Source organism: Beta vulgaris, chromosome 7, assembly GCF_026745355.1.
Source record: "Beta vulgaris subsp. vulgaris cultivar EL10 chromosome 7, EL10.2, whole genome shotgun sequence".
Classification (NCBI taxonomy): domain Eukaryota; kingdom Viridiplantae; phylum Streptophyta; class Magnoliopsida; order Caryophyllales; family Amaranthaceae; genus Beta; species Beta vulgaris.
In genome coordinates, this window is record NC_079208.1 from 14,015,936 (window position 1) to 14,032,605 (window position 16,670).

Consider the following 16,670-nt stretch of genomic DNA (forward strand, 5'->3'; position numbering starts at 1 on the left):
TCATTTGAATGGAACTTTGATTTTTGATAATATCTTTCAATTTAGAATTTTTTTATTTCAAATACAATTAATTATCAAAATTAATTTCTAGAAATTCTTGAAAATGGACTTTAAAATATAATTAATTATCATGAATAATTAATTGGACTTTTTGGAACAAATACATAGACTTGTTATTCTTAAAATGATTTTTTTTTTTGATAAGTTATTCTTGAAATAATTTTGGGCTTAGTTCTTCAAATTTCGCTTCCTATTGACCAGACTAATTTAGGATGATGATATGTTTCATCATTGGATACTATTGGTGAGTCAGATTACGTGTCTATAATACTAAATCATGTTAAAGGTTAGCTATAATTATTCATCTAAATTCTAGAAATATGTTCTAAGATATTTTATATTATGAGATTTAATATATGTGATATGAACTTTGAAAGTTAGAATATGAGCGATGTACAACTTGGTTTTATTACATTGACTTTAGAACAATTATTCAAAAAGAATAACATAAATTCTACTTGGGACATGCACATGAGAATAATATTACAATATTTTTTTAACTACATTTGCTATGATTATGCATAAGTATAAAAAATCAAAATTTGCTTCGATTATATAGGTTGCTAAATGAGATTAAATTGAAAGATTCTCAATAGAGAGTTTTTGGGCTTGTTCTCCCCACCTTATTTTCAGTTCAATTCAGTTCAGCTCTGCTCTGGACAATACTTTTACTCTCACATATTACTATTCATTTCAATTCAGTTCAATTCACTTCAGTTCAATTCAATTCAGTTCAATTTAGTTCAATTCAATTCAATTCAATTCAACTGTTTTAGAGTCTGTTCTCTTCGCCATAAAACAGTTGAATTGAATTGAATAGAACTAAATTGAACTGAATTGAATTGAACTGAAGTGAATTGAACTGAATTGAAATGAATAGTGATATGTGAGAGTAAAAGTATTGTCCAGAGCAGAGTTGAATTGAGTTGAACTGAATTGAATTGAACTGAAAATAAGGTGGGGAGAACAAGCCCTAAGCTATAATGTTTATATAAGATTTCAGTTCTATTTGGATTTTGATATTTTGATAAGCTATGTTTTGTTTTTAGTTTCGGCTATGATAATCTTTATATAAGTGGACTACTATTCTTTTTTCCTAAAGTTCGCATTTGAGAGGTTTTAAGCGAATAAAGGGTTTGACTTATACTAAGTTATTGAGAACACGAGTATACTTTATTTATCAAACATATTAAGCTTTGTATATGAAATACCCAAAGATTATGCTATGAGATTTTGATATATTTGATTCAAAAGCTATGAATCTGAGTTTCTAATAATATAAAATTATAAATTACATATTTCCATTAAATTCTTGTGAGGGGAAGAAGTTGCTAGAGCAGTTATGAACTATATTATGTATTTAGTAAATTTTGTACTACATATATTTCGGGGACATATCATGATAGTCTTGCAATAAGTACATAGAAGTAGTGAGATATCCCTCTGAAAAGTTTAGAGAAATCAAATGACAATTCTTTTCGTGTTCTCTCCTCCATGTAAGATAAATTCTAAAAGTTTAAATTATTTATTTAAATATGCAAGCAGTTTCACGAAAAGTTATTTCTAACCTTATTACAATAACGTTTTACTTGCCCAACTTAAGGAATTTCTACCCGAAAATGGTGTGCTTTTCTAAATAACTCGTGAGGAAATTATCCAAAAGAAGTTATTTATGATTATACATATATGGGTCAAAGGTTGTTGCATTCAAAATAAAAACTACTAAGGAGTGTGAGTTATGTCTATGCCTTGAAGTTTGTTAGAGTTAAAATTTGATTCTAGAAGGTCATATTATATAGAATTTATATAGTTCCTTTGATTGAAGGCATATACTTCATCAAGTTTTTAATAGTTTATCCACTTCTTTAGGCATAAAGTATGTATGTTATAAAAAGGGAGAAAGTACAAATTTACTGGCATATAATATTGAAGTTAATGTTGTAGGCTAAGAAATGTATAGTGATAAGATAAAGATAATAATAGACAATTGACGGAACCATTCTAAGCACATGAAAAAGGAACTCAGTAAACTAATAAGGGACAACGCAAAAAGGTATGTGGGTAAACCAATAAAATTCAGAGGGAGTACTATTATTTTCATTAAATATTCATAAATTTATTTTAAAGAAGTAATTCTGCAAGTTAGGTACGAGTAACCTGTTATATTATTATCAAATTAGGACTTCTCTATATCTTGATTTTGAATGTCTTGTATGGTATGCTTAATAACACAAATATGTTGTAAGCCACTAAAATGAATTGTTGGTTGGATTTTTTTTTTGAGGGGAATCGTTGGTTGGATAATGTATTAGCTGACTTTGTTCTTGGAACCTATTCTGGTTGGGGTATTGAAAATGCCTGAAATGATTTTTACTAGTCAGGCCTCCACTGTTTGAATGTTTAGTAAAATACCATTTCGGAAAGGATAACGGGCCAACGAGTGCAATCACCGGTATGTCGTGACCTACAAGCTTTTTAAGCCTTCCGGATTCGTTTAGGGGATGAAAATAACATCTTAATAATTTCCAAATTTTGTTTTTAATTAATGTTTATATTTGGGCTTTTCTAAAACTATTTAAATATGTTAAGCCGTCATTAGAGGCAACTATTCTTATAATAATGACACTTTGAGAGTTTATCTCTTTTCTGATGAATTTCATAGCTCTTTGAGAGATTTATCGCTTGTAAATCTGCTTGTTCGTACTAGGAATTGCGTTTTCTTTTCCTTCTTTAATTCGGACTACGTCAGGTGGTATTAGAGCAGACTTTCTCCTATTTATTTTTGTATCTTAAACAGGCATGGGAGGCCCAATGACCAAAGCAGATTTTGAGGAAGTTACTGCGACTTTTACCGTGATCCTAACTGTTTTGACTAATCAGATGACAACATTAACTATGCAGATGAATAATGTTCTGAATAACATGAATTAACAAAGGAAATAGGAGAGGAAAACTGAGTAGGGTTCCACGGGGTAGAAGTAAACGAATGATTGTTGCTGATAATTCGAGTTCCGAGGAAGAATAACCATTCGAAGAAGAAAGAAATGATGAAGGGGGTCATTATCATAAAGATCATTATCGAGTGAAGCCTGATATTCCATTGTTCTATTGAACCATGGGGTGGAAGAGTTTATGGATTGGCAGATTGACGTTAATAGGTTTTTCGAAGTGATGGAGGTTCCTGAAAATAAGCTAGTTAAGATGGTGGCGGTTCGGTTGAAAAGTATTACTGTTGTTTGGTGGAATAAGCTAGTCGTACGGAGGCAAAGACAATGGAAGGGGCTAGTCAAGACTTGGCGGAGAATGAAACAGCTGGTGGTGGAGAGGTTTTTGCCAGAAGATTATGAGCAGATTCTGTAGAAATTATATAATGAGTGTCTTCAAGGAAATAGGACTATGACAGTATACACGATAGAGTTTTCTCGTTTTTTTAGCGCAATTATTTGGGAGAGTTGGAGAGGCAGAAAATGGCTCGATACATTCGTAACACCCCTATAATTATCTCTTTTCCAAAAATACTTTTTAAATATAAAACTTAGATAATCGTCAAAGCATTATCGCCTGTGTGATAACGTATCGGCTTATTCAAAATTTTGCAGCGGAAAACATATAATTAAACTTTAGAATTGAAATATAATAAATAACAAAGTAACTTTAAAACCAAACAACATTGTTAACTCTGAACTTCAAAACAAACTCAAATATAAATGTATCTACTAAAAAAATAAATATATCAATATGCTACACAAGCTCTCCATTCCCGAAACCCCAAGATGCATCATCTGCATACCTGTAGATGTCAATGCACTAAAGAATCTGCTCACCAAGAACGAGTCATCACAGGATCTATAAGACAAGTCATGATCAAAACATATAAAGAAAACACGTAGTCAGCAAAGTTGAGTACTACATAATAATAAATAAACATTCCTAACATAATACTAATAATCATTAAGCAGTGATAAATAACAATATAACAATCTGCAGATAATTTTTACTGAACTAAACTTTGACAACCTTTTTATTACTTTAATGAAATAGTCATTGGACTGAGTTGTCTAACTATAAATCAGCTTTCACCTAGGAAGACGAAATACAGGCGCGACTTTGTATTCCAAATGACCTAAGATATTGAGGAACCTTTTGAATAAAAATAAGAAAGGTGATCTATCCGATTCCCAGAAAAAGCCATGACACGTTTACTATGTACCCCGACTCTTGATTGTCCAACTTCAGACGTGCACCAGTCTAAATTTTATTACTATCCAAGTTTTACTTTTCATGATTTACCAATTACTACTTGTTATGACACACAAGCAACACAAATAAATATAATCAAACATCCACAATTTTATTTTTATCTTAGAATTAAATAAGTGATCATACAACTTACAACTCAAGCTTAATTCCTTCTTTAATCCAATCCTTCTTATTTGTTGAACCTAGCCAACAACTAACTTATCTTTCAAAGGTATAAATTATCAACTTACCAAATAAGGCCTACGGTCCTCATAGAGTAGTGAAAATAATAATATAATGGTACACATGAGTCAATCATGATCCAAACCAATAAATATATTAATTCCCCCATGTAAATTAATAAATAAAGTCTCCAACCAACATGCTTGCATCAATATTCCATACAAACATGGTATCAATCTCATAATTAAATCTCATACTCAACATATTCGCTCATAGGCATAAAACTTGCAAAATCCAACATAATAATTCTAAAACGAACAAACGACCTGGTGAAGGATTGTAGTGAGAGTAACAGATTAAAGGAGTCTTACAGGACCACAACCTCTTTTAATGTTGATGGCCAGCAGAGAAATCCCGGATTACCAGGAAGTTCTAGTCAGCAAGGTATATGTGTTATCCTTGTGGATGGAGCTTGGAAAAGTCTCAGTAATAAATTTCCAAGAGCGGGGATTGGTTGGGCGGCCTATGTAAATGAAGAAAAACTTTTTGAAGGAAATGAAATGGTCATGGCATCGTCAGCTCTTCAAGCGGAAGCCTTTGCAATTCATAAAGGCCTTTACGAAGTTCAGGCCAAAGGCATCAGACATCTTCAAATCCACTCAGACTCTAAGGAAGCCGTACGTGCCTGTGAGAGTCAAGATCAGGCTTTTGAAATAACTTCCCTTATTTTAGATATCAAGGCCATTCGTAGTAAGTTCAATTACTGTGAGATAAAGTATGTAAGTAGATTGGATGTTACCCCGGCACACAGATTGGCCGTAGCTGCTAGACTAGGTAAGTTAATTCTTTAGGTTTATCCTGTTTGTACTTGTCGGCAAAAAAAAAAAAAAAAACAATCATATAAGAACACATAAAGTTCCTATACATGTACTACATAACTTTCCTTCCTAAAATCATAATACTATATCAAACAACACATAGACATGTACTACCTTGTGTAGACAAATTGATAGACCACTTTAACAACTTTAGAAGTCGCCTACAAAGAAATTTCTGCCTAAAACAACCAATAAAATTTATAATTAATATTCCAAATAAATTCCAGCAACTTTAAAATACTTTAAATCTCCTTCAAAAATCTTTGAAAGTTGTTTTCATCATTAAAACTTCAATTACTTATACTCCCTAGCATAGTACTACTATACTAGTCATTAAAATCCATAAAACTCCATTAATGACAACCTTTCTAAAATTCAAGCATCTTATAATTTATTAAAAATCCGTTTAAACATGCTTAATCATGCTTAAATTTATAAGTTTAATCAATTTCATAGTTTATAACATGCTACTATGATTTTCCAATCTTCATCACCCTAAAAATCCATGCTTTGATAATTAAAATTTCAATTTAAACATAATAATCAAATTTGACTTTTTATTCTTTCAATACATAATTTATATAATCATAGATTCATCTTTTAAAAAGTAAAATTGAAGCTTCTAACCATAATTAGTACTAAAACAAAACATAAAAACATAATATTTAATCAAAACTTAAGGAAGAAGAAAAGGAAAAAAGACGTGGAAGGAGAAAGAAATAAGTGGCCGGCTATTGTGAGTGGGAGGGAGGAGAGAGAAAATTTGCGTCGGTAAAATATTTGGATTTAGTGTATTTATAAGTAAGTTTTCCTTTTGCGCTTAGGAAAAGGCAACTGGGTTTCAAGTCGGATTGAATGATGAATATGATTGATGATTTAAAACTCCTAACATCACTAGAAGTCCTTTTCCTAGTCCATTTTAGTTTTTGGATTCCTCAAGCCCGTTTAAACTCCTTTTTCAAATCCAAATAGTATTTCAAATATTTTTCAAAGCATGCCTTAACAAAGTATTTTAACTTTCTTAAATCCTTAAAATAATTCCTTTGACTTTCAAAATAGTCAACCTTTTAAATAGTTTTCAAAGCACGCCTTAAAAAAATATTTTAACTTCCTTAAATCCTTAAAAGAATTCCTTTCACTTTCAAAATAGTCAACCTTTTAAATAAATAAATTGTTTTAAACTAAATTATTTAAATATATATATATATATATATATATATATATATATATATATATATATATATATATATATATATATATATATATATATATACTAAAATATATTTATAAAATTCATATATTTACAGGGGATTACAACATTAGTGGTTTGAAGGGTCTTTGTAAGAGAAGATAGGTTTGCAAACTATGAGGATTGCTGCATAGAACTGATAAATCCTCTCGAAATTTCTCATCTTTCAGAAGTTATTTGCCCTAGAATAACTTTGACTCAGTAGGTGATAAGGAGAAGAGTGTAGTAGCTAAAGAATCTAAACCATCAAATAAAGGGAGTTCTAGTAGCGTGCAACAGGGTAAGACATCTGTTCAGAAGCATAACAATGCATATGTCAAACCCAGTGGAGAGACATGTTATCGCTGTAATGGCAAAGGTCATTGATCCAATGGTTGTCCGATTAGAGAGTAACTGTTGTCTTAGAAGGGGATGGAGAGGAGCATGAAGGTGATGAATACACAAATGTGGAGTTTGCAGAGGAGAATATGATGAGAGAGTTAACTTTGTGCTGCAGAGGGTCTTGTTGGCATCCAAAGATAAGGGTCAGCGGAAAATTTTTGCAAGACTCACTGCTCAATCCAGAACAAATTTTGTAATATGATCGTGGGTAATAGAAGCATGGAGAATAATTTGGTTTGGCAGAAGTTGGAAGATTACTTGAAGTTGCCCATAGAATCACATGAGAAGCCATACACCCTCGTTTGGGTAAGCAAAGGATCCCAAGTTCGAGTCACATTGACGTGCATAGCTCCCATCTCCATATATAGGTAAACACTACAAGGAAGAGGTACTTTGTGATGTTCTTGATATGTATATTTGTCATGTTTTATTTGGTAGGCCTTGGCATTTTGATAATGATCATGTTACTTATAGGGGACAGGATAATGTGATGATGTTTATTTAGGGAACAACATAATTGCTATGGCTCATCTTTTGCATTTTGAAAAGAATCCAGGGGGAAAGAAATCTAGTTTCTTAGTAATGACTTATAATGACAAAGAACTTGATGAGGCCGTTAAAGAAATTTATTATTTATGTCTAGTGGTGATTAAGGGGTTGTTGAGTGTCGGGAAGGAAGAAGCCTCAGGAAGTTTTGGAAATTCTAGAAGATTTCAAAGAATTGATTACTAATGAGTTACCTAATGATTTGCCTCCCATGATATTCATAAACATATTGATTTGATTGTAGGTTGTAGCTTACCTAACCTTCCCCACTATCGCATGAGTCTTGAGGAGAATGAGATGTTAAACAAGCAAATTGAGGATTTGTTGAAGAAAGGGTTCGTTCGTAAGAGCATGAGTCCATGTGCAGTATCAGTCCTTCTAGTCCCTAAGAAGGAAAGCAGTGGAGGATGTGTGTTGATAGCAAGGCCATCAATAAGTAGAAATGCCTAGCAAGTAGCAACTATGACATAATTAGAATAATTTTTTGATTTTTTTTAAAAAAATTGTATGATTGTATCTGTTTTTAATTCGTTATTCCATTTTCAAGTTTTCCTCACTGTTAAATTTTACCACTTTTACCATTGATATAAAAACTCATATGAAAAATAGAGAAATATTAGTAAAACAAAAATGAGGTAAAGAGAACAAACCCTTAATAGTGAAATATTTATAGTCAAATATTGGAAAAAATCAATGCAACAAACAATTAGGGACAGTAGTACTTTTTCTATTTGCATTGGTTTGTATTTTGCAATATGTTGTTTCACATATTAATTCGGCACCCTAAGAAAATAGTTAAGATCTGCCACAGCCTCCAAAGTCCTCTACATCCATTCCTCACTTCCCCAAGGATTTCACTTACCCTTTCCTTGAGACACTATTAACAATCACCACTTGACCCAATGACCAACACTACCCAACATCACCCCCTCCACTCTAACCACCGTGGCCATCCCCACCCCACCATCACCCCCAAAAACAACTTTGATTCAAGTCGTCTACGAACCTGCTAACGATTTGACCGATCCCGGCCCGCTCCTGCTCTGGCCATGACATTTGCACATAGATGCGACTACCGTACTATCAAGAGGATTTTCCGACAAAGGAATCTATCCAGCAGTGAATCCATTAAACTCAACGTAAACTATGCTTCAACATAGGATTGTTGAGGAGGAATATTATGAAATTGAGCAAAGAGTTAAGCAAACCTTAAAACATTACAAAGAACTTCAGGACATTATAGCTATCCTTGGGTTGAACGAAATATCCGAAGAAGATCGTTTAATTGTAGTAAGAGCACGAAATATTGAGCATTTCTTATCACAATCTTTTTTCGTAGCAGAAGTATTTACAGGCTCTCCAGGAAAATATATTACTCTAGCAAAATCAACAATTAGAGGGTTTCACTTGATCTTTTCCGGAGAATTAAATGGTCTTCCTGAACATGCCTTTTATTTGGTAGGTAACATTGATGAAGTTACTGTGAGAGTTATAAACTTAGAAATGGAGAGCAAATTTGTCGGAAAACCTCTAGCAATCTGTCGAAAAAGCCGCAACAACCTCAAAATACCACCTCAATCCACCCTGAAACCCTCCACCACTCCCACTAACCCCAAAATCCACCATCATCCTCGGAAACCATCTACCACACACCGAGAAACCTCCCCACCCAACAAAACCCACATCACCCACCAAGAAACCAACCACCCACCACCAAACACCAAACAAAACCACCTCATATACCTATAAATTTTAGCACTAGATCTATAAGAGAGGAGATAGAGAGGAAAAAAAGGTTGCCTTTGAAAGGGAAAAAGCAGAGAGGAAAGGGGGACAACCGAAGGAGGGTTAAGGGCATTCGCCGAAAGGGGGTAATGGGGGGGTGGCGGTCGGATAGGGGGCGACAATCGATGGGGGAAGGGTAGATTGAAAGAGGAGGGACAATGGTGGTGGTTGTAAAGGAAAAAGGTGGTAGTGGTAAAATATTAGGGTTTTCCTTAGTTACATCGAAATATACAACATTGTAAACATTTTCCATGTTTCCCTTTTCTCGATGTAAACCAAATGCCCCAAGTAGTTGAAATTATTGAAAAACTAATATATATTTGACATAAAAGTTGTTTAATGTAATGGTAAAGGTTTATATCTCACAATGTTGGTTGATCAAATTCCATTGGGGAGCATTTTGGGAGCAAATTTCTTTTACCCATTTTTCCTACCCTTTCCATGGGGTATTACTCGATAAAATACATAAGATTGACTTGTTCAAGATTTTGGTTCAATAGAGCACTTCTCCTTACCAACTTGGTGTAGAAATTCCAAAAAATCCCACATGATGATGTTTACATATACTCCCTCCGTCTTTTTAATTACACTATTTGATTTGGCAAAAGAAACAAGAAATTAGGAGAAAGAGTGAAAATGGACATAAATTCCCTTAATTTTTATGGGTAGGTTGGATAATTAAATGATATGGATGGTAAGTCAAGAAAGAGTATGAAGGTAAATTTGGTCCACAAAATTTACCATAATAGGAACTTAAGCAATTAAAAAGAAACACCTATAAAAGAAAAGTGGTGCAATTTTCTATCCTATGCAATACACGAGATATATAAATATTGTATGATTTTTGTGAAAGTATTGGGTCAGACCGTCTGACCCAATATTCTCGTCAGACGGGCTGAGCCCAGTTCTCTCCTCTCATCCTGCTACTTACTTTTTTGATTTTCATTGGAGATTAGGGATGGGGTCATTTTACAAATGATTTCTCATGGATTTATTGGTGCTGCACTTTTTTTCTTAGCGGGAACCAAATTATATATCTTCTCTTTCCTCAATCCGCCATTGATGTGAGCTTGAGAAACTAACAACAATGTTGACGTCATCATCGCCGCATTCAGAATCATGCGCAGTGGTCTACTATATCGTTATTTCCCCCAAACTCTAAAGTATAAGTTGGTGGTCTAGTTTGTTTCAATAATGCGCAGTGTGCATATGACTATAATTGGAAGATATTTCATGAAAGAAGAAGAAGGAGAAAATGAGAGGAAAGCAGAGGTTAGTGTTTTGTTTTCAGTTGGACTTTGTTTTGTTTCAGTTGGACTTTGTTTTGTTTCAGTTGGACTTGGTTTTCTTTCAGTTGGACTTTCTTTTCTTTCAGTTGGACTTTTTTTTCTTTCAGTTGGACTTTTTTTTCTTTCAGTTGGACTTTCTTTTTCTTTCAGTTAGACTTTCTTTTCTTTCAGTTGGACTTTCTTTTCTTTCAGTTAGACTTTCTTTTCTTTCAGTTAGACTTTCTTTTCTTTCAGTTGGACTAACTGAAAGAAATAATGGGCCAACTGAAAGAAATAATGGGCCAACTGAAAGAAATAATGGACTAACTGAAACAAAATGAAGACTACCTGAAGAAAAATGTAGACTACCTGAAAAAGAATAAAGACCAATTGAAACCCAAGTAAGTCTAACTGAAGCACAAAAACCCACTGAAAAACAAAGAAGACTAACTGAAAACAAAATGAAGACTACCTGAAAAAAAATTGGAACCACCTGGAAAAAAATGAAGACTACCTGAAAAAAAATTGAAACCACCTGAAAGTCGTCCGACCAAGATTATGGTCGGACGAGTCCGACACAATACGTTCTCATGATTTTTACCTTTCATAATGTTTTCAAATATTAATTTATTTAATCTCCCTATCACTTTCTTTTAATTATTATTGACTTATATGCACGCTATGCGTGCGTTAATATCAAAAATTATTATCCTATTATATATTCATTATATAGTTATGATTACGCTTAAAATATGAAAGTTTAATAGTTAGATGAACTCAAATATATTAGTTTGCTAATGTAAAAAACTAACAAAGATTGTGAGTGATTTTTAATATTAATTTTTTGTGAATGAAATTTGAACAAAAAAAAAAAAACAGACATAATGAATTAGTTTGACTGAATTAAGAGTATCAAAGGTAGCGAGTGTTTCAAAATTTTTAGGTAGATATCATGTATACCATCTTCTCTTACAAAAAAAGGTCAACATATTATGTCCATTAATTTTTTGATTGAAATATTTGATACATATACCATTTTTTACTTGTTTAGAATGACAAGTTGTATAGACAAAGAATTCTTAAATTGTTTTCTTTTGTAATCTTTTTCATTCCATTAGATAATTAAGAGTAATTTGATATTTTCAGAGGGAAGGACACCATCTCCCTCCCTCCTTTCCTTATATAATAGAGATCATATTAGAAAATTATAACTATTACCTTGTAAAAATTTGACACCTTTAATTTGCTCAACAATCTACATATACTAAGTATGACTATAATTTTTAGTACTGTAAGTAATATGAAAATGATTATCATAAATAATAAATATTAACACCAAAAAGACGATGATTTATTTGATGTTATGGATGATTGGTTATGAAGGGACTATTTTCGTTTTGGTTTTTGTAGGTTGGTCAATTAACGAGTGCGAAAAATATATACAGTAAATACTTGGTTGAGCAAGTGGATTAAAATCATTATATTGTCTATCTCTAGTACGTCTGTACGTGGAGTAGAATAATCATTTATCATTGAAAAAATATAGTGAGTTTATAGCAACCATATTTTTAGAAAAATTGTATTACCCTCAATATTTGCAAATTGTAATAACCTGAAAACAAAGTTCCCCTGTTTCTCTCTTTCTCCCCACACTGCATTATTTCAAACATCTTTTCTACAATCACATTACATTATTATTATTTTGTTCATTTTGTCTTTATTACTCCCAAATGCATCACTTATGACTTGTGAGCCACCGTATTAAAAATATCCCATCTTCTCATTGGTCAAGGCATGCCTTCAAGGCTGATTGCAAGTCTAACATGTTATTAAACAACATGTGTGAGACTTTCGATGCAGTCTTCAAGGATGCAAGGGAAATACAAATCCTCACTCAAATGGAGTGGACGAGGAGGTATATGATGGAAAGAAATTATGAGAAATGGGAAGGAGTGTGCAAAAGTATGATGGAAGATTCATGCCCTATGTGAAGGGTATATTTGAGAAGTTAGATAAGCCATCTAGCTAGAGCAGCCATTCTCAGTCCCTCAAGACTAGGGGTTTTTGAGGTTGATTTTAGGGGTGATTAATTTGTGGTGAAGTTGAGTGACAAAAGTTGCACATGCTATCGGTGGGAATTGACTGGAATTCCACGCGTACATGCCTTTGCATGTATTTATACATAAGAGAGATAATGTGGATAATTATGTACATGAGGCATACAACAGGTACTTTTCTCATTCTCTTTTACTAATTGTTCCCACCTTACATGAGACAGTAACTTAACAGACTTGCATATGTTGACTATGTTTCAGGAACACTTACCTAAAGGCTTATGCATCTATTATTAAGCCAATGCATGGTCCTAAAAATTGGAAGAAGGTGAACCTACCACAATCTCTTCCACCAGTATAAAGAAAAATGATGGGGATGCCATCTCTCAAGAAAAGGAAGAAGGAAAAAGGTGAGGGAACAACACACCAAGCTAAAAGAGTGAAGAGGGAAAACAGGTGTGGAAACTGTGGCAAGCTTGGCCAAATAAGAGGGTTTGCAAGGGCAAGGGGAAAACAAATGAACAAATGAACAAATGTTAACCAAACAAGGTGGGAGGCACCTAGCAATTCACAATGGGTTGTTTCACAAAGGAAAAACTGGGCTTGTAGAGTTGCTAATACCCAACAACAACATGAAGCATCCTCAAGCAACCCACCCCAATCCCAACTAACACAAAACAAGCACCAATCCACACCAAGAAGAATGAAACTGCCACCAAAGCCCATCAACAACTATCATCATCCGCTCAACCGACTGTCAACACCACTACTGCTAACAATACAACAGTGAGAGTACCTGTAAGAGAGAAGCTGCAAACTAGGTCAAGGACCAAAAAATTATGATGTCTTTGAGTAGAACAATATGTCTTGTACTCTTGTTTTAGTAGAACAATATGCATGGTTTATCTTTTAGTATTATCCCAACTCATGGCTTGAAACTTTTTCAATTATGGGTATATTTATTCCCCAACCCCCCTCCCCCCTTGGAACAATTGACTTGTAGTCTTGTTTTAGAGACAAAGCTTTCTTGTTTTTGAATAAGTTGTAATGGTTTAAAACATGCAGCTCAAAGTATATATAAATGCAGATTTAAGGCTTAAATTGATGCAGCAATTTTACTAATCATCTTCATTCATAACATTCGAACAAGTTCCACACACAAGTTACAAAATCCACCATTACAACCTACAACCAACAACCACATACACCTCTACAATCATTTAACTAAACAAAGTTAAAAGCACAACATCATTGACTAAGACAATAAATATTAATCCTACAAGCAGATACTTTGGACTGCCCTTGACCCTCATTTTGTTTCCTACCGTCATGAATTGCTTCATCTCTGCCCTCATTATTGCCTTGCATTTCACCTTCAAGGTATCATTTTCAATTAGTAAGCATCTTCTTTGGCCACACAAGTCATTCACCTCATTCCTAAGCATGTCCATATCATTTTGAAGAAGCTTTTTGTTAAGCAACAGCTGATGACTGACATCCCTCTGCCAATCCTCAACATTCTTATCCACCCATCTAAAGAACTTGCAGCATAGTTTGTTAGGATTGCCATGTTCATAGAATTTTTATCCCCAAAACCTTCTTCTTGGGTTGTCAGTTGTCCATGCCTTCAATTTCACAACTGGAACACCACAATCACACCTAACAACTTCTTCTCCTATGGATTTTGGTTTTGAAGAAGACATTTAACCTAATCAAGTAAATAATTGAAGTAAACAAATTAATTTGGTTCATGACTTAGCAATTATCGAAAAAAAACCAAAACCTATTCCCACCATTTTAGAAACCCTAATTGACGAAATTAGGTTACATACCTTCACTAGCAGCGAAATTATCCCCAAATTTTGTTGTTGATTCGACCAAACATGTGCTGATATAACCCTAACCCTTTTTTAGGAAAAAGTTTATGTTTTTGAGTGGATTTGAGGTTTTGGGATGTTTCAATTGCATCCTTTATAATGCAAGAGGGGATAGGATGACATTTACGAGGGAAAACGAATTGATATTAAGATAACAGGACCCCACTAACGTTCCTCTTCACAGAATCCGTTAAGTGGTAGGAGTTAAACAACATTTTGGTGATATAAGGTAGTCATTTAAAAAAATTTAACATAGAAGGTGGTTATTTTGAAAAAGTTGAACATATAAGGTGGTAAAAGTCAAAAAATCTTTTAAAAAAAACTCCCAACATTAATTTGTCAGTATCTCATGTTATAATTTGTTTTTTGACGTTAATTTCAACATATTATGTTGTTGAATTCGTAATGTTCATATAGAGTTCTAGTAGAGATTGCTTAGTAACAAATCATCAGAATTCGAATGTCAAGAGAACTGTAAATGCTCATAAATCACCACCTGTTTGTGAGTATGTTACAAGACTTACTACGAAGTTTTATACTTTTAATGCATTGATTCGATCAAATTTTCTTCATTTTTAGGGTCTTTTTTTTGTTCAGATAAGACCAAATACAATTTACTCTTTAGAAAAATAAATTTGCAAATTTTATACTTCCTCCGTTTTTTATTGGATATTACACTTTTCAAATCACGGACTCCTAGGTAATTTTTGGAGAGAAGAGAAATAGAGAGAATGAAAAACAAAAGGGTCCCATGTGAACATGTGATAGGAGAGAGATAGAGAGAAGTTATTACCCAAAATAAAAGTGTAACATCTAATTTAAAACTTCCTAAAATAGAAAGTGTAACATCTAAAAAAACGGAAGAAGTAGTTTTTTGTGAAGAAAAACCAAATAAAATGTTTTTGGAGGGAAACATTAAAATGGTATTTTAGTTGGCAACTCAAGACCACTTTAAGAATGTCTGACAAATAAGTCAATATTCAAGTGGCAATTGTTATTTTATTGGACGCATCGTGGTCGAGTCTCGTTTTTCAAGCTCAAACCTTCAACCAATTGCTTCAATGGCGAGGAAAAGGAATCACACAAAATTGAGGATTTATATTCAGTATTGAGTTGGGGTTTTATATTCAGTATTAAAGTCAACAAAGAGAGTGAGAGATTGGAAGGAAAGGCAAGTCCGCATCAGATGTTGACTTCTTCGCTAGAAATTTTTAAAGTGGTCTTAAGTTACCAACTGAAATATTATATTTAAATTGGCTTAATTAGTGAAAGAGTTGAGTTTAAAATTCCTAGTGGTCGATGTTGTTTCTTCTTGCTGGGCCCAAGAAGTTTTTCCTCGTAAAAATCTCTTGTGTTCCTTTAGCTTGTTTATTTGTTTAAGTTTAAAATTCCGCAAAAAGTTACGTTTGTTTCTACACATACGATTCACCCCCCTCTTGTATTGTTCCTAGTGAAATAATACGTTGTAATCTAATATCAATTTGGTTCACTCAAATATTATGTTTTAAAATCAAAATGGATGCAACTTAATCTTACTTTAAATTAATCAAAATTATTTTCAAATATTTTACCGTCACACATAGATACCTTGATTTGAATTAATATCAACTTATTTTACGTCGATTATATGTTTTTCAGTTTTCAAATGCATATAGTCTCAGTGACTAGTATAGTATAGACTTATAGTAAGGCCTTATAGTTAAAATAATACATTAATATAATCAGCTTTTTAAAAATGCCTAACTCGTCTTTCGAGGAAGTTTATAAGAATTTATACTGATATGAGACGTCCTTTTTAACCAAATATGTTATGATTTGCATACAACTAAAAGTTTGAATATCGACTTATATAAATTTGTCTTATTCCAAGCTATTGAATATATCAGTAATAAAATACACATTTACCGATGTCAATTGCGAGGCAATTGCGGAAGTGCCGACTACAGTTATTTGTTGAAGTACAACTATTTTTTTCGAGGCAATTGCGGAAGTGCCGACTACAGTTATTTGTTGCATTAATTTTTAGCCGGATCCAAAAAAAACACTTGGCCAAAACCCGACATGAAGTTCAATTTTTTCCGAACAAATACAAGAATGTGATTAACTTCTACCCGAACCGATGTGATTATTGCCGAACTTATGTGATTTTC